Source organism: Thermobia domestica, chromosome 10 (genome assembly GCF_964235325.1).
Source record: "Thermobia domestica chromosome 10, izTheDome1.hap1.1, whole genome shotgun sequence".
Classification (NCBI taxonomy): Eukaryota; Metazoa; Arthropoda; class Insecta; order Zygentoma; family Lepismatidae; genus Thermobia; species Thermobia domestica.
The window spans coordinates 100351995-100373131 of NC_137463.1; positions in this window are offsets into that span (position 1 = coordinate 100351995).

Below are 21137 nucleotides of genomic sequence, written 5' to 3' on the forward strand. Positions count from 1 at the left end.
AAAAATTAGCGCCTAACCATAATCACTAGTACCAAGGCTCAAAATATAAATAGTGGCCCTCGTATTATGCTCAGTGGCGTATTTACGATTTTGTTTCGTTGGAGCTTTGCTAACTTTAGTCCTGGAAATGTGAAAATCCTGCAAGATATTTAATTTAATTTAATATAGTAAATAAAACTTCTGGGGAGATAAAGCCCGGAACACCTTTAAATACGCAACTGATTATGCTGTCTTGACATCAGTACTGTCATTTCAGATTTTGTACTGCGGAGGGGCAAGATTGTGCATCGACAAAGAGTTATGTTTTTATTAGTATATTAATATATCATTTTAAAAAAAATAACGGGTTTTCAAATTCAGCGTAGTAATTGCCCCTTGTACTTCCCAAATGAGCTCCTGCTTGAAATGACGTTTAAGTGATTTACGTTGAGCGCTCACTCTCGCTAGAGAGAAAGCACCTGCGACAATTTTGGAAAATATATTCTGGCAACGCTGTTGCAACCCATAAGAATCACGTCTTAGTTTATAGAAGTGTACTGAAATTTGATATTTTACAATCGACAGTTTTGTCGATGTGTGTGCAGAGCCCCTTATACAGGAGACATTTCAGAGTAGTTAGCTCAGTGAGGTCGATATTTGAGGGTGAAAACAACGCCTACAGCTGCTTCTCCAAGGCTATTACTTTGGTTGTTATTAATGAGCCAATATAACATGAAACAAGTTTACTCCAGCCAAGTGTAAGTCGCTCACTTTGATTGAAGATTTCCATTATCTACAGCCGCAGGAGGAGAGGCAATTTCACATAACTATGTTTAAAACTAGCAGAAATGCCCGGATTCGCACAGAAAGAATCATGTTTATACAAAATCTTTGAAAGCAAAGAAGTGTGTGAAATATGTAACGACAAGTAATGCCTTGGGCATTGATTGTCCCTATCAATTCTCGGGCCAGCTGACATACCCCTTCTTCGCATGATAAGAATAAGATTAATACAAATAATTCAAATATTTGAAAACTATGTAAAATGGAATACTGGTAAAACAACTGGGTTGCCTATCTCGCAGACACTATGGTTCACAGGTTAGGCATATTTCTAATTTTCCATATATTTCGACCTCCCTTTGATCCCCCCGAGATGAAATTGAGAAAAAATTCTTCATACGCGATTAGATTTGGTGAAGATCTATCTCTGTACGAAGCTTAGTGGCTCTGAGCGCTTTCTATGCGAATATATGATCACACACACACAAAACACACACACACACACACACACACACACACACACACACACACACATACACACACACAGATAGAGAGAGAGAGAGAGAGAGAGAGAGAGAGAGAGAGATACGCAGACTGATTCTATATACAGTAGAGCGTCGATTATCCGAAGTAATTGGGGGACATGGGTGTTCGGAAAACTGGTTTGTTCGGACACTCGAACTGTACATGTTTGTTTGCCAAAAAGAAGTACTGTACAGTAAATTTATTCATAAAAAGAAGTGTGCTGATTGTTGAAACACAGCGACTGGCGGCTTGGCCGGTCAGCAGCGCCTTATGAAGGCCCCATTAGAAGCAATGTTCCGCCAGCGGTGGCTCAGTGCGGCGACTACTGTGGGAAACTTGGTTTGGGAGTGAGAGGGATGATGGACGGTAGGGTGGGAGAGTAACAGGTGCGAGCGAGTACACAGTTCGGTTAAGCGGTCGTTCGGTTGACCGACGTTCGGATAATCGACGCTCTACTGTATTACAAGGTGAGGCAAAAGTATGTATACACCCTATAAAAGTCGAACGGTGTAAGAAATCATAATGTGGTTTGGTATGGTGTGTCTATAGGAAGGGGCGCAACTTATAGGATCTATGGCGACATCAGCGGCAATTTGTAAACCGTCATGTTGGATTTGTCCCAGTCAGGCCCGGACTGGCTACATCGAGGGCCCCTGGCGCTAATAGCTGCTTGGGCTCCCCAAACTGTTTGTAACGTCATTTTACATTTAAATTTTAAATCACTGTTAGGGAAATGTAAATGAGCAAGTAACCTCTGTAGACCTCTAATGATCCGTTTCCGTATTACCACTAAAACCAGACTCACAACCAAAGCTTAAAATGTTATTTAAATGAAGTTTTCTTACACACCAAAGAAATCATACATACGCAAAATATAAATGTGATATACTATTCAGCCTATTAATGGATTATAGTTACACAACAAAGATATATTTCCATAACTGCAAGTTTCAAAAAGGTAAAACACACATTTCCTAGAAACACAAAACTGATCAAGAATCAATACAATATTAGAACATTAATAGTTTTCACGTTACAGTACTTATTTTAATAACTTTAATTTCAGTTCGTTGCTTGATTTGGCTATTTCATATTCGCCAGATCTTTGTCAATATTTGAAATGAAGTCTCTTTCAACTGCAATAAGCATTAAATGAGAGAGCATCTCGTTGGTCATAGAGGACCTTAAGTTTTTTTTTTTTTTTTTTTTTTTAGTTTGGAAAAAATCCTCACGCAAGTTACTTGCATATTGGGCTTAGTCTTTACATATATTTAATGTTGAATACAAATTTGGAAAGAGACCTGACTGTGAAGAAAGCTCATACACAATTTTGAATGCACACGATAAACATTTTGAGCACTTCTTCTTCTCTTGGCTGTGGTATTCATATAGAATTTCATCACAATGTTCGGCATTATAATCTTCTTCACTGTTTTCATCATCTTCGTTTGCCTTTGAAGGGATTTTCAGTTTGTATAAATGTAGAGTAATATATGACAAACTGCTTCACTTCCTGTACAAGTTTCGATCTACTGTATTTTGTGAGTGTGCAGGTTTTTTGACACACATTTTCAGGGATTTCTTCGTTGGATAGAATCTAATCATATTTTTGGGGGGTCTAACCAAGAGCAGTCAATCAAAATAACCTTGTTTCGGACAAATCTATCAGAAATGATGTTTATAGCCGAATCTAAAATATTGAAATATATTGTTTTCAATTTTAGAATCGCAGAAATCCGCCTACTATCATTTTCAGGGAGTTCACCACTCAGTTGTTTCTTTTGCGGGATTCTCTTTTCTCGAAGAGAAGTTTCTGTTTCCATTTTGACGTCCTTATTTTTTTAAAAAATCTTTGAATTAACGTAATGTACTTTCTCAGTTTCAAAGCTTCAATATTTTCAAAGTTGTCATCTGTTCCTTTTTTTGCTTACATGACTCAACAACGTATTTACCAAATGCCATCCATGCTTTTGAGTAATCTAGTGTTTTGCTTTGCAGAAACACTGACACAAGTGATATAAAAAAGATCCAACAAAACAAATGCTACAAATTTTCAAATTTGCTCCATTACCAATTCAAATTTCGGGCTGTAAATTTAATTTTGCAATCAAAATTTCCATTTATCAGTTCTAATAAAACTGGAAAAGAAGTTTGCAACTTACTTGACTGAAATTAGTCTTGTTGTAAATCAAAATCAACAATGGCCTGAAAAGCCTTATGTTTGCTCCACCATCGTGTAGCACCTATCTTCTGTAATCTGTACAATATTTCTGACCCTGCTTCATGCTTCTTTGTCTCTTTCTCCCATACAGATATCTTGTTGTATGAATGGTTCAAGAAAGTTGCAGATTCCTCTACAAGGCCAAATAAATTTTCTATTTCAGAACAATTGATAGTTAAGTACAGTGTTCCAGGGGAGACTGCTGATACTATTTTATTTATTATTATATTATAGATGTATTATTTTGGTCTCGGGAACACTCTTAGGGCTCCAGGGGGCAATGCCCCCCAAAAAACAGATCTAAAAAAAAAAAAACAATGGTTGAGTAAACCATCACTAAATTTAAAACATGGCCCATACAATAAGTGTAAATTATATTAGGATTGTTAGCTTTCAGATGGGCCTGAAAACCCTGGTAGCATCCTTTCATATTTCTTGCACCGTCGAAAGAGCAAGCAATAAGATTTGATGTGGAAACTGTGTTTTTCTAGTTTACTTACGACTTCATTGTAAATGTCTCTCCATTCGAATCCTGTACAGCACACAATTCCAGGAGTTTTTCATAGATTTTCAATTGAAAAATGAATCTAACACAAACAGCTAACTGCTGTATTACTCAAATGTCTTGAGTACTGTCTACCATAAAACTAAACCAAACATTCTCATTAAGATCTCTCAAAATAAGGTTTCGCTACAATTTTCACCCCTGTGACGCTACAATTTTCACCATTTTATTAATAAAATTTTTGGGCAAAAATGATAGAAAAGATCCTCTTCCTACTCGAGGCCTTCCTGACCATTTCATGTTTATTCAAAGCAGACAACATTTTCGTTTTACTTTCCGCAATGCATTTGTCAACATGAGATTTTAAAATTACATCATATTCTGACATTAATAAGACTAACTGTAGTATATTTCCATTTTTATTGTCAGAATCAAGAGAATAAGCTCCTTCATTTTTATTACCGCTGTATGTTAATCCTTGTCTACCAATAAACATAATAATATCTATCAACCTGTTTAGAACTAATTTACGGTTTCTATTTCATGTTCTCTTTCTTTCACTTGATTTACGTTAATGAGAGTGTAACTATCACCTCCTCTACAAGAAAATTTTAAGTATCTAAAATCAAGCAAACGGTTTCAAGAACTTAAAATTGATGTTTTTTTTTTTTTTACACCACTTTATTTCTATGTTCAGCATTCGGCGTTATTCATTTTTTTCACTTTTTACCACTGGGGGCCCCTGGCGATTGCCAGGTAGCCGGCCTGGCCAGTCCGGGCCTGGTCCCACCGAAGTGACTAGTACAATACATTGTACTAGTCAATTCAGTGGACGTTTCTTTATCATGGAAAACAATCCGATTTTGCCTTTTGGTGTCTTTGTTTCCTTCTACATTTCGTCAGAACTTGTAGACGCCTTCTTCGTATTATTTTGTACGACATTTCGAGAATGACAAAAAAAAAGTCATTAGCGTAAATACTACCAGCAAAAATATTACCCTACTCACATAGAAATATGCCTTGCGAACCAGATCGGGCAAAAGCGGGCAACAATCGGTCTTTTTCTCTAACAGATAACATCCCCTACTTTCACACCCAGCACACAATAGAACTGGACTCAGTTGGACTCAAAATAAAACTCTACATGAAATTCAATATCAAGTATGCCAATTTTGGTGTTTGATCTAATTTTATTTATCCACATCTTGACTGGTACAAAAAGCATATTGGAGTTCTATGTATACCTATGTGTCATGAACGATGAATGTATAACAATGTTCTGTCGGTTCTTGTAAGTACAATCATTGTTGAAGCCTAACAATGAAACATTATTTTGTTTTCGCATCATGAACTTCGAGTCTGTAACTGGGGTTGATACATGGCCTCCTTCCAGCGACTTTAATCTTTCACATTGTTACTGAATGTAGACCCAACCCTTAGGAGCTGCATGAAAACCTATCTATTTCTGCAAACCTTGCGTCTTTCCTTATTAAATGTGTAGAGTCTTTTCATATTTGTGGTAATTTCGAATTTTTAGGTTTTGGTCAGGTTTGAAGGGTATCTGGACCACTGTGACATGGTGTGATTTCATGCATATATTCATATCCAATCGTATCCACTCCTCTGGATCACTTATTTGTCCCACCCTGTACACTCCACATAAAAAAGAGCTACAGCTAACACCATGCAGCTAGGCCATCCAATATACACGTTCTTATCCCATAATCGTGTCTGGAAAGAGACCCCCTCTCTTCCTCGCTTTACTCTCTCTCATATTAAAATCAGCAACAACATGAACACAATTCTAATTTCAAAATATATATGTATTAGTATCAATAAAGTGAAAGAACAAAAATGAGTCAAAACGAGATTCATTAAGTTAATGCAGGGAGAAAAATAACCATATCTCAATGAAAAATTGAAACTAATAGATATCTGTGAGAGGTCAAAAGTGAGACAGAGAGAGTAAAACAGAAAAAAGAAGAAGAAAGTGAGAACTGATAAAAATATTGGATTTAAACGTAGTAAGAAAAGAACAAAACATTATAAAGTTCCGTTTTAAGAAATCCAAGAGTAATATATTAATAACATTTGTTTCCTTATATTTTTCAGAACTATTCGATTACATAAAGGATGTTTGAAAAATTCATTAAGTTACTTCCAAAATGAATACCAAACTTGATGGTCAAATTAAATACTCAATTTCTAGTGAAACTATAGACTTCTAAGACACATCTAGGATCATGGGAAAAGTTTAATGCATACTTTTTTTGTATTAAAAAATATTGCTCGTTTAGTAAGAGAAGTCACTCTTCGAATCTTCACGATCACTTTGTGAAAAAAATAACTTTTGACTTGAACAGAATTTAAACCTGTTTTGAACCTATACTACTCGTAATACCAGGACGTTACCCGTACACTATTCTGCTACCTAAAACTATAATCCTAATTTTACTAAGATCAGTTTCTGCTCTTTGGAATGAACTTACAGGAACCGACTTCTTCCTCTAAGGTTATTTACACCAAAGTGGAAGCCGAAATTAATTTATTCGACGATCTGAAGACAAATTAGTGATCGCTAATAAACAAAATAACACATAATCCAGGAAAAATTATAGAAATAATAACCTTCTATGCAGTAATTTCACATTGCAGTTTCAAAAGTACGATAATAATAAAGTTTATCTTCACTGTATAGTTGTCACTTCAGCCAATAATTTCAACATACGGAGTCAATCTAGCAAACATTCTTTGAAGATTAGGCAGTTTTCCCATTTTCTCTTCCGTTTCCAGAAAATGCATGCACGTAGTGTTTATCCACCATAGTAGTATTTGCGTCACCTGCGGAAACTTTTTGGCTCCAGGGTTCCTGCCTCAGGACCCATGGTCCCTGGCCCGGGGTCAATGACCTAGGGGTACCATGGCCCACCCCCTCTAAATTTTGGCAGGGGTATATAGGACCACCCCCCTTAAATTTTGGAAATTGCCAAATCTAAAAATTGGGTGTGGTAGCCTAGGACCATAGTATGTACCTCTATCAGTATTGGGTGTCTATGTCGTTCCCTTTCATGGGTAAAAAATTGCCAAAAAGTCAAATTTCGGGGGATTTTGACCTAATTTAACCCCTTTGATGAGGTGTTATTACCCTATATGGTTATATGGGCGTATACAGGGGTCCATTACCTTTCATAAGACATGGGTACATTAATGCACCCCATGAAAAATTTGGGAGGGGTACCTTGGCCCACCACTTAAATTTTGGAAATTGACTAATTTAAACATTGGGTATTATAGTATAGGACCCTAATATGTATTATGATAAATTTGGATGGTCCACCTTGTTCCCTTTTAGGGGTACAAAATTGCCAAAAATATAAACGTATGCAATACGTTATACCACGTGTTTGGTTTTTGGTCGATTTTATCCCCTTTGATGAGGTGTTATTATCCTATATAGTTATATGGTCATGTATAGGGGTCCATTCCCTTTCATAAGATATGGGTATTTTTGTGCACCCCTTTAAAAATTTAGGAGGGGTACCTTGGTCCACCCCCTTAAATTTTAGAAATTGCCCAATTTCAACATTTGGTATTATAGTACAGGACCTCAATATGTATCATGATAAATTTGGATGGTCCACATCGTTCCCTTTTAGGGGTACAAAATTGCCAAAATTTTAGTACAACCACGTGTTTGGTATTTGGTACATTTTATCCCCCTTTGATGAGGTCCTATTACCTTATATGGTTATATGGTCATGTATAGGGGTCCATTATCTATCATAAGACATGGGTACATTGGTGCACCCCGGGAGGGGTACCTTGGCCCACCCCTTAAATTTTGGAAAATGCTCAATTTAAACATTTGGTATTATAGTACAGGACCTCAATATGTATCATGATAAATTTGGATGGTCCACATCGTTTCCTTTTAGGGGTACAAAATTGCCAAAATTTTAGTACAACCACGTGTTTGGTATTTGGTACCTTTTATCCCCCTTTGGTGAGGTCCTATTACCTTATATGGTTATATGGTCATGTATAGGGGTCCATTATCTATCATAAGACATGGATACATTGGTGCACCCCGGGAGGGGTACCTTGGCCCACCCCTTAAATTTTGGAAAATGCTCAATTTAAACATTTGGTATTATAGTACAGGACCTCAATATGTATCATGATAAATTTGGATGGTCCACATCGTTCCCTTTTAGGGGTACAAAATTGCCAAAATATAAACGTTGTACCACGTGTTTGGTTTTTGGTTCATTTTATCCCCTTTGATGAGATTCTATGATTACAGGGGTTCATTTCTTATCATATTGTTGCACCCTTCTTAAATTTTGGCAATGGGGGGTTCACTGAAATTGTCCAATTTAAGCATAGTACAGGACCTCAATATGTTTCGGATGTCCTATTGTCAAAATTTTAAGTACAACCACGTGTTCGGTTACTGACTCAATTTATCCTATTTGATAAGTTATGGACGGGTATCCCCTTTCAATTTGGTAGGACCCTTCGAGTGTAGTACAGTCACGTGATCGATGATTTGGTTTTGATGCGCGACGAGGTCCCTGGTCAATGTTCTCTAGGAATTAGGTGGAAACTTTGATAGGAAAGATTCTTGGCATTTAAACTTTTTTTTTCAACTTTTCAAACTAAAAAAAAATCAAAACAAAAATTGAAACGAAAACTTTTAAACAAAAATCTTGAAACTAAAAATTTTTCAAAACAAAAATTTGAAACGAAAAATTTTGAAACGAAAAAATTTGAAACAAAAATTTTGAAACGAAAAATTTTGAAACCAAAAATTTTGAAACAGTAAATTTACAAACAAAAATTTGAAACAAAAAATTTGAAAAAAACATTTGAAAAAAATTTTTTAAACAAAATTTTTGAAACAAAAATTTCAAAACAAATTTGAAACGAAAAATTTTTCAAATAGAATTTAAATCAAACAGTGATTAGCTTTCACGGTTAACCGTTAAACTTTATCCGGTTTTTAACTATTCGATTAACAAATAAACAGTTTTCAACTATTCGATTAACAAATAAACGGTTTTCAACTACTCGATAAACAGATGAACTGTTTTTTTCCTTTTCACACCAGTGAGTGCAAGAATTTACAAACTAAATCAAAAATATTTGTACTCGCTTTAAATACGCATCATTTTTGAAACAAGGTGTTAGTGTTCATCATGGATACACAGTGGAAACATCCATTTACCTGTCTTCTTTCAGGGCCTAGTGGGTGTGGAAAAACGTATTTTGTGAAGCGATTACTGTCACATCTCCCAACCATGATCAATGCAAAATTTCGTAAGATATATTGGTATTATGCAGAATGGCAAGACGTGTATGCAACAATGCCGGTTCCAGTAGAATTTCACGAAGGACTTCCACGAATGAAAGATTTTCAGCCTCAAGATGGACCACATTTGATTATTATTGATGACCATATGCGAGAAGTGAATAGTGATATTGTTGATATGTTCACGAAAGGATCACATCATCGAAATATTAGTGTGATTTTTATAACACAAAATGTATTTCATCAAAGTAAAGCAAATAGAAATATGAGTTTAAATTGTTCGTATTTGATGTTGTTTAAAAATCCACGTGACAAGTCACAAATCAAGCATATGAGTTATCAAATCATGCCTGAACATCCACTGTTTCTACAAGAAAGTTATGCAGACGCAACAAGAAATCCACATTGCTATTTACTGATGGATTTTAAACAAGATATACCCGATGAAATGCGATTTCGTACAAATATTTTTCCTGACGATCTGCATCATTATGTTTACGTACCAACAAAACATGTTTAAATTATTGTGCATGTGAAAAGAATGACTTAGTCTGTCACGATGTCTCCTACAGTGAAACACGCTGATCTGCTACGTGCTCTGCACAAAGCTAAACCAAGATTGCGTAAAGCTATTATTGCCAATGCAGATGCTTCATTAATTCATAGTATTTGTGAATGTTGTTATAATGTCTTAAAAGGCAATGTTCCACTGACAAGTGCGCAGAAGTCAAGATTAAAGCGTTACAAGAACACGCTCCGCTATCTCGTAGACAATACAAAATCATTGGATAAAAAGAAGAAACATTTAGCCGTACAACAAGGAGGATTCTTACCTGCATTACTTGCACCTATTGTAGGAAGTGTGTTATCCAGTATTTTGTTTAAACAATAAACATCATGGAACATAGCAAGAAGATGGTTTTAGTGCCACCAGAAATGCTTCAACGAATGCATGCATCATCATCCCGTGTGAGTGAAAATCGAGAATCTAATCTCGATCGTGAAATGCAATCTATACTGAATACATCGTATCCAAGTGATGAAGAAAAATGGAATCAGTACAATAGAATATTACAGAAATATCTTTATGTGATACGTAAACAAGAAGAACCAATACCACATACAATTACATCAATGAAACCTGATGGTGACGTTCCAAATGGTGACGATAGCACGAAACAAGAAATTTTAGCCGCAATACCACAAATGTATCGTAAGAAAGCCGAACTACTATTCCGTCGTTTAAAACAAGATGACGCAATTACGTGGGATCATAAAGGAACAGTGTATATCAATGACAATAAACTACATGGATCCAATATTGTAGATTTAATGTGTGATGTGACTCGACCGAGGAAACATTCTAATCCTCAAGGCTGGGAATTGTTTTGCAACTACCTTGCATCGTCAAACACACCTCAAGAATTGATTGGTAATCCACGAAGATTAAACTATATTGTCAAGCATAATAGTACAACAGCATCTGAAGGATCTGCACCACCAAAACCGGCACCTGAATTATTTTCTTCCGGAGAAGAAGAAGAAGAAGAAGATGATGATGATGTTTTAGAAGTCCGACCAAAAAGAAAACGTATCATTCCACAATGGTCAACGTACAAACCATGAACAAAAAGTTGAAATCCATTTATTACAATCCAGCACATCCTGCATCATTTTCTACTGCAAAGAAATTATGGCAAGCCACAGGAAAATCTATACCTCTAGCCAAAATAAAACTTTGGTTAAACAAACAGCCTACCTACACGTTACATCATCCTGTACGTCGTCGTTTCCGTAGAGATTTTTATCTTGTCAACAATATTGATGATCAATGGGAATGTGATTTAAATGATTTACAATCACTTCAAAACTATAATGACAATTACCGCTACATTCTTACAGTGATTGATGTGTTTAGTCGGTACGGGTGGGCTGTACCACTAAAATCAAAAAGTGCCGAGGATATAGTGAATGCATTTGAAATGATTTTCCAGGAGAGGAAACCAATTGTGCTACGTAGTGATCAAGGAACTGAATTTACCAACAAGACAGTACAAAAGTTTCTCAGGAAACACAACGTGCAACATGTTACAACAACGGATCCAGATATTAAAGCCAGCATCGCAGAAAGATTTAATCAGACATTGAAACATCGTATGTGGAAATACTTTACCAAATATCAAACATACAATTACATCAAAGTATTGCCTTTACTTGTAAAAGCATACAATGAAAGTCGGCATTCCAGTATTAAAATGGCACCTGCAAACGTTTCTCAGGACAATTTACTGGAGGTGTGGCATAACTTATACGACAAAAAGCTACAACGTTCAAAACAAGATACGGACTTATCTGTTGGTGATACTGTTCGTATAAGTAAAACAAAACGTATCTTTGACAAGGGTTACCTCGAGAACTGGACTTGGGAAATATTCAGAGTAAAAGCCATTGTACCAAGAAACCCACCAGTGTATCGACTAGAGGATTTAAATCATCAACTCATCGATGGTGTTTTCTACAGAGAAGAATTACAGCCAGTGCCGCTCCCTTCGACGTTCCTCATCGATAAAATATTACGTACAAGAACAAAAGGTCGCAGAAAGGAGTATCTCGTCCAGTGGAAAGGATAGCCTTCCTCATTCAATTCGTGGATCCCTGCAACTTCATTGAAGAAGAAGAAGAAGAAGAATGGAACCTGATCAAGATTTTTACGTTACACTTCCCAGTAATAGTTCCATGGATTATTTTCCAGAAAATACATTGACTTCATATATTACGAAATTACAACGACGTGTAGAGTTTCGCCAGAAATGGGATGTGGCAATTGTAGAGATTCATTATCCACATTCTTTACTGAACATTAACAGTGAAAACAATAAAATATATTATAAATCATCAAGTAGTAATGATCAAGAACCGTGGAAGGTTGTAACGATCCCTGTACGCTATTATAACAATATACGGGATCTTATTCATGCAATTAATATACATCATAAAGAAACCAATTTATTTATATCCCATGACGCAACTAATAATATATGCCTCATAACACATCCCAATAAGGAAATCCATACTTCTGTACAAATCTCACCAAGTGTTAGTTTAATGCTTGGATTTGAACCAAAAAGTGATTTAAAAGATATGGAAAAGGGACAATATACACCGGATGTACGATTAGGTTAACCATCACAAATGTACGTTTACTGTGACATTATTGAATTTGTCATTGTTGGAGATACAATGGTACCCTTGCTACGAATTGTCAACATGGATCCTGTGAATCATACTTTTGGTAGTCATGCAGTACAAATCTTTAATCCTGCACATTATGTTCCGGTGGAAAAAATGAATTTTGAGCAAATACAAATCGATATAAGGGATAGCACAGGTCATCGGATGCCATTCACCTTTGGAACGGTGTGTACAAAACTACATTTCCGTCGTCGTCGTCATGACTGATCCGTATTTGCAATACTACCAAAAACAAGCGTTATCCGGTATCGGCAACGTCTATGTGGGAAGTCCCTATCAAGCAGGACATGGCATCGGAAGTTTCCTTGGTGGCTTATTTCGTTCAGTGTTACCACTTGTGAAGCAAGGAGCTAAAACTGTGGGAAAAGAATTATTAAATTCAGGTGCCAATATGATTAATGATGTTGTGATCTCGAATCAACCGCTGGAAGAATCGTTTCATCAACGGATGCAAGAGGCAAAAACAAATTTACAAGAAAAAGCTAAAAATAAGTTGAAAACTATGCTGGGAAGTGGATATCATAAACGAAAATGGGATGACTGCTCTCAGTTTGAAGTTGACCTTCCAACGATCAACAACACCATCAATCCTACAAAGAGACGTAAATTATCACATAAGAAGAAGAAGAGATCATTGGCATCGTCACCAGATATTTTTGATTAATTCAACGATGGCTTTCTTACATCATCAATCCTGTGAATGTGTAAAAAGTGAATTGGACATTTTTTCAACATTACCCATTCAAACGAGTGTTCTGGACAATCGTATTATTGGCTACAAACCAATTAGTTCAATAGCTGAAAATTCACCAATAGAATTTGTAGTGAGTGGTAGCAGTGATGAATACATTGATTTGCCACAAACCTTCTTATACATCCAAGCACAAATTGTGAAACCAGATGGTTCCTCCTTCATCAATACGGATAAAGCAATTGCACCTGTCAATGATTTTCTAAATGCTATGTTTAGTGAAGTACAAATCTACTTGAACAATAAACTGATTTCATTTCCGTCACATAATCATCCATATCGTTCGTACCTGGAAAAACTGCTCAATTATAGTGATGGAGCTAAAAATACACATTTACAAACAGCAATGTGGTTTCAAGATACGGCTGGTCATATGATCGCAACTACAAGTGACAACAAAGGATTTCAACAACGCTATGAACTGACAAAACAAAGTATGAAATTCGATATGATTGGACATCTTCATTGTGACATTTTTAATCAAGATAAATTTTTAATTCATGGAGTGGAATTACGTGTGAAACTTTCTCCTGCAAAGCCAAACTTTTGTCTCATGGCTGGTGAAAGTGGTGTCAATGCAAAAATCAATATTCTAGATGCATCGTTGCAGGTGAAAAAAGTCAGCATCAGCCCTAGTGTCAAATTGGCATACAATAAAATTTTACAATCTACACCGGCAAAGTATCCTCTGACAAGGGTTCAAATGAAATCATTTACCATCCCGAAGGATATACAATCCAAAACTATTGATAACCTGTTTATGGGAACATTGCCAAATCGTATTATTGTAGGATTTACATCGAATGAAGCGTCCAGTGGAACTATTACCACCAATCCATTCGAATTTCAACATCTAAACATTAATTTCTTTACATTGTACGTGGATGGAAAAGCTGTACCTTCAAAACCATTGCAACCCAACTTTGAAGAAAATCTCTACATTTCATCGTACCACACATTGTTCTCAGGTTCTGGCATACATTTTACCAATACTGGAAATACAATTTCAAGAGCCGACTACAAGAATGGATATACACTGTTTGTATTTGACCTAACTCCCGATTCTTCTGCTGGAGATTGTCACTATTGGAATTTACAACGACATGGAGCCATCCGATTGGAAGTTCATTTCCAAGAGAAATTAGCAGCACCTGCAAACTGTATTGTATATGGGGAGTTTTCCTCACTCCTAGAGATCGACCACCAGCGCAACATTATCCTGGACTTTTAAATTACAAGGTACGTATACGTTATGTATCATTTCCATTCACGATGTTGAATACATTACAATTAGCTAGTGCTTTAAACGGTAGTCCATTATTCAGAAATCATTTTACCGGGGTATTTGCAAGCGATGAGTTGCCCTCACGGATTTCTCTTCCTCTGGCAATCATTGTAAATACAGATCCATCCACAAAACTAGGAAGCCATTGGATTGCAATTCATATTGATAATCGCGGTGTTGGAGAATATTTTGACAGCTATGGCCTTCCTCCTTATGTACCACAACATGTTGCATTCTTAAAACTTCATTGTATGTACTATAAATATAATAATCGCAAAATGCAAAGTCTTGGTTCATCCGTATGTGGCTTTTATGCTTATTTTTATTTGTGATGTAAAGCCCAAGGAAAATCTCTGCGTGAAATTCAATACTTGTTCACAACAGTACCCACGGTTAATGATCGTAGACTGCTGCAATATACCTTCCAGGTAATTTTATCATATTTATCATTGAAAGTGTATTTGTTTTTATCATCATCTATTTCTATACTAATCATCTTTTTCCTCGTTCTTTTTACAGAATTCACAATAGGAAGCTTTGCAAACGGGTGCTATGCTGCAAAACATGGAAACAAATCATCGCAATCAAGAAGAGGAGGAGGTCTAATGAAGAAATCCATCTCAAAATACAAACATTGTCAATAAGAAAGAAAAAGAAGTAACCAGAAAATTGAATGAAATATAATTTATGCTTATCTATGTGTTTTATTGTTCATTCCAGATACAACGTTATCAGATTCTCCTAAAGAACTGTGCGATATAAGACGAGAACCCTGAGCAAAGTTTCCACCTAATTCCTAGAGAACATTGACCAGGGACCTCGTCGCGCATCAAAACCAAATCATCGATCACGTGACTGTACTACACCCGAAGGGTCCTACCAAATTGAAAGGGGATACCCGTCCATAACTTATCAAATAGGATAAATTGAGTCAGTAACCGAACACGTGGTTGTACTTAAAATTTTGACAATAGGACCACCGAAACATATTGAGGTCCTGTACTATGCTTAAATTGGACAATTTCAGTGAACCCCCCATTGCCAAAATTTAAGAAGGGTGCAACAATATGATAAGAAATGAACCCCTGTAATCATAGAATCTCATCAAAGGGGATAAAATGAACCAAAAACCAAACACGTGGTACAACGTTTATATTTTGGCAATTTTGTACCCCTAAAAGGGAACGATGTGGACCATCCAAATTTATCATGATACATATTGAGGTCCTGTACTATAATACCAAATGTTTAAATTGAGCATTTTCCAAAATTTAAGGGGTGGGCCAAGGTACCCCTCCCGGGGTGCACCAATGTATCCATGTCTTATGATAGATAATGGACCCCTATACATGACCATATAACCATATAAGGTAATAGGACCTCATCAAAGGGGGATAAAATGTACCAAATACCAAACACGTGGTTGTACTAAAATTTTGGCAATTTTGTACCCCTAAAAGGGAACGAGATGGACCACCCAAATTTATCATAATACATGTTAGGGTCCAGTACTATAATACCAAATGTTGAAATTGGGCAATTTCTAAAATTTAAGGGGGTGGGCCAAGGTACCCCTCCCGGGGTGCACCAATGTACCCATGTCTTACGATAGATAATGGACCCCTATACATGACCATATATCTATGTAGGATAATAACACCTCATCAAAGGGGATAAAATGTACCAAAAACCAAACACGTGGTATAACGTATTGCTTACGTTTATATTTTTGGCAATTTTGTACCCCTAAAAGGGAACAAGGTGGACCATCCAAATTTATCATGATACATATTGAGGTCCTGTACTATAATACCAAATGTTGAAATTGGGCAATTTCTAAAATTTAAGGGGGTGGACCAAGGTACCCCTCCCAAATTTTTAAAGGGGTGCACAAATATACCCATATCTTATGAAAGGAAATGGGCCCCTATACATGACCATATAACTATATAGGATAATAACACCTCATCAAAGGGGATAAAATCGACCAAAAACCAAACACGTGGTATAACGTATTGCTTACGTTTATATTTTTGGCAATTTTGTACCCCTAAAAGGGAACAAGGTGGACCATCCAAATTTATCATAATACATATTAGGGTCCTATACTATAATACCCAATGTTTAAATTAGTCAATTTCCAAAATTTAAGTGGTGGGCCAAGGTACCCCTCCCAAATTTTTCATGGGGTGCATTAATGTACCCATGTCTTATGAAAGGTAATGGACCCCTGTATACGCCCATATAACCATATAGGGTAATAACACCTCATCAAAGGGGTTAAATTAGGTCAAAATCCCCCGAAATTTGACTTTTTGGCAATTTTTTACCCATGAAAGGGAACGAGATAGACACCCAATACTGATAGAGGTACATACTATGGTCCTAGGCTACCACACCCAATTTTTAGATTTGGCAATTTCCAAAATTTAAGGGGGGTGGTCCTATGTACCCCTGCCAAAATTTAGGGGGTGGGGCCAAGGTACCCCTGCCAAAATTTAGAGGGGGTGGGCCATGGTACCACTAGGTCATTGACCCCGGGCCAAAGACCATGGGTCCTGAGGCAGGGACCCAGGGGCCAAAAAGTTTCCTCAGGTGACGCAAATACTACTACCATAAAGTCCATATGATATGATATGGGATCCTTATTATGTATACATGAAAGTCAGGACCAGTATTACACATGTTATTGTCGAATAAACTTGTGTACAGCGTTACAAAATTGTTTATTTACGTGTTGATGCGCGTAGACATCTTTCAAGCTCGTTGCGAACTATAGAACACAGTGGACCTTAACATACTTTAGCTGAAATTGTAAGTCCCGTCGTTAGGAGCTCAGCTCTTCGTTTTAGGTTTTCGTAGTAATTATTATTGATAATGTTTAGTACCGGTAATAGTTTTTATCTTTGTGTATTGTTTTTATTATTTTCTTTATTTTAAAAATATGTCCAAACACATGCAACCATAATTACTCTTATTTTGAATGTAAATGCCATTTGAATTGGCAAAGAGGAAAAATTTAACAATCCGACGTAGCTGCAAAAAGAAAGAACGAAAGTGGAAGTATTGGGGTTCGAACTCATGGACATCAAAAGTATTGCAACCACCTGCCTGAAAGCGCTTGGCCATGATGATTACGTTTAATAGTACTCAATTTATTGAATCTTTTTACTGTTTCTATTAAAGCAAGTTTATGTGGAATTTTTCTTACCTTATTCCAGAGAAGTTGATAATTTGGACCGGCCCCTTATGTTTAGGTTAGTCTTTTTCAATAAGTTTTGAAAAGTGGCCTGTTTTCAGCTCTGGAATATGCGCAGGAGCAAAAAGGTAGTGTGTGTGTGTGTGTGTGTAAGAGAGAGAAGGAATCAGTACGAGATTACGATGGATAGAGTGAGAGATGGTGAAACAGAAAATAATACATGATAAAGAAACGTTATCAGACAGAAAGAGACAAAGGTGAATGAAAAATGCACATTATATTCTCATTATGGTAAAGAACGTACATAGTGTTTACTCGGGTTCTTGTCAGTCATCGCCTAGCATCTAAACTATCTCCACATTTTCAAGTTCTCTGACATAAGGAAAGAAAATAAATTCTCATAAATTTGCTGTAAGCAGTACAGAACCTGAATAAATTGAACTCTTATAATCGTAATCATCATAGTTGAGGGGCTTGGAATTACTCCAGTAAAGATAGGATTGAGAAAGGAACAAATTAGTAACAAGCTGAAAATTGGTATGGAAGTAGGGGGATGTGTCAGGAATAATATACTAAAAGTTCCCTAAAATCCCACTCTCGCTTTTCCCGCAATTTTGAAAAATGTCCGCCATCTTTAGACGACGACAAGGAATTTATGGAAATCGTCACCCTTTATGTTTATTCCTCTAGCTACCGTTCTAATTATCACAAAGCCATGAGTCATATATGGTTGGAAACCTTGAAAGACAGAAAATCTAAGTAAATGACATATGCCCATCGCGCTAAATTTCTAGAAGAAGAGGAAGAAGAAAACAGCTTTTTTATTATTTAAAAAAAGATATATTTACAGAAATCATGAGAAGTTTGCAACATTGACAGTTACTGCACACCAACGAAACACCACCAACAGATGTCCTTGATATTTATCTCAATTATAGCCAAGAATGACACAAATCGGTGCAATACAAGCCGAGAAAAAATATAACATACGTTACTTTCTGACCTCTTTGTACAAAAGTGCATAAGGTGACACACTTTCACGGTTCTAGTACCTTCTTTTATCACATAGGACCAAGAGTTATATATCATTGGAAATCTTAAGAAACGTAAATTCGATAGAGGTAACACTTATACTAATCAAGCCCAATTTGTAGAAGAAGCGCAAAACCCAAATTTCCGGGACAAAACGTGATTTTCCCATAAATTCTTTAAAACTTGCAACACTGACAATTATCTATGTTAACAGAACTCAGCCGCCGTTTTCACTATCATCATTATTAATTTACTATTAAAATGGCCAACGTTTTCCACAATGGAGTAAGCTTTTATGATATATAGTCTTACATCACTTAAATATAGCACAAAAATCATTTATTGACAGCGTTAGAAAGTAGCAGAAATTGGTAGTCTCCTATTCATAGGAAAATCGTAATTCACACACTTAAAATCACTCTCGACTACAATAGCCATTTGAATGTAATTTTTTAAAAATATCTTGTTTATAACTAGAATGCAATTTTCCTCCTAGTATTCTTCAAATCAACTTAACCCGAGAACTACCAAGCGGGTCCATTGGACCCGTGATTATACTTTTCAATATTTTTATTCTCTTCATGAAAGTTAATTTGTTGCGCTGTATTTGTTTTTTCATACAATAAAACAATGTGAAAATCTCATAAAATTACTCCATATCCTAGATTCTTAATTAGGGTCCATTGGAACCTAATGGTAAAATATGTGTATAAAAATGTATGGTAGTTGCAGGGTTAATATTTACATTACACGTTAGTATGCACTTTAAGAACATTTTTGTAACTAGTTCATTCGGACTATTTTATTAGAAATTAATGAGGTTATTATTATCTCGTTCATCTCCATGGTTTTCATCATTTGATTTTGCATTCACACATCCAATTCCTCGACACTGTCATAAATTAGAGCACACAATTCCTGCTTTTCGACAACCGTACATAATTTCACAGCCCTTTTTACAGTTACAGGATATTACACGGAGCGGGTTCCTTGGTCATTCTTGCTGGTACGAGGATACCTCCTAATGTTGTCCATTCATATTCAGTCACTCGCATATCATTGAGCAATACCTGTGCTCAAAAAACGTACACTGTCAAAGAATGAATGGAATATACCACTTGTAACGTACACACGCCTTTCGGATTTAATCATTGAAGATATAAGGTACCTTCGTGTTCTGAATATCCAAACTGAAATCCACCTTCTGTACGATGTAACGTGGATGATTCTCAAGTGGTTGCCCGAATTGGAATGGATTTATGCAGCTGGTGGCAAGCAACAACATAAGTACCAAGCATATTAAGTAATAATACAACCTTTTATCAATCTTCAGCCAATAAACAGGCTGTCGTATACTCAGCGCTTATGTTTACCAGCAAAGAATGTGCAGGAAATAAGCAAAAAGGCGTGCTTAGTCACGTTGGATCAACCTTTCTACTCTAAAGCATGTGACATTGTAGCAGCATGTAGAAATTCTGGTGAATTATCGTCAGTGGTTGTCAGACCTGGGTGTTTTCCACACCATAATGTCATTTATGGAAACAGTTGCATATATAATGAAAGGTAGTAGCATTGAAGAACTTTGGTCTTGTATGTATGCTAGTAATTCCATGCCACAGATAAAGTCTGGCCATTCTTATTGCTCGTGCTTTGCGAGCTCATTTTTTTAAAACACAGTGAGCAATTGCAATATATACTGTTCAATTAATAACTCAGACGCCACTGAGGAGTTTGTGCGTGAATTGCGAGATGTTTGTATTCCTTTGATGACTGAAGAAGATATCGATACTGATGTAGTGGTTCAACATTCAAACATAATCAATCAAGATTGCAAATGACCTGAAGTTATTCATTGACGCTGCTGCAGAAACAAGCAGTACCTCTAAGTTATTCCTCTAAGTTATTATTAAGCAGTACCTCTGTACTTTCAGCTTATGCGTCTTTTAATTCGAAAGAACTGGAGACTTGAATCTTCATCTTCACTGCATGTGAGAAATGTTACCATACTCCTATGCAGCTGAGTATCTTTTGTATGCCAAATACGCACATCTGTACTTATAAGAAATGTTGCGGTTGGAGGATGAAATGGATCTTCATGAGTTCCAGCTACTTACAGGAGACGTTTACTTCACTATTCGTAGAAAAGATATATTTTGGAGTAGTACATGGTCTGATATGACGATTGAGAAGGTTTTAGCGAGAGCAATGAAGATCAGCGGTGTACTGACCCATGGGAGAGGCATGACTGAAAAGATAATATCTAGGTGTGTGTCAAGTATGCCAGCAGCGTGCCA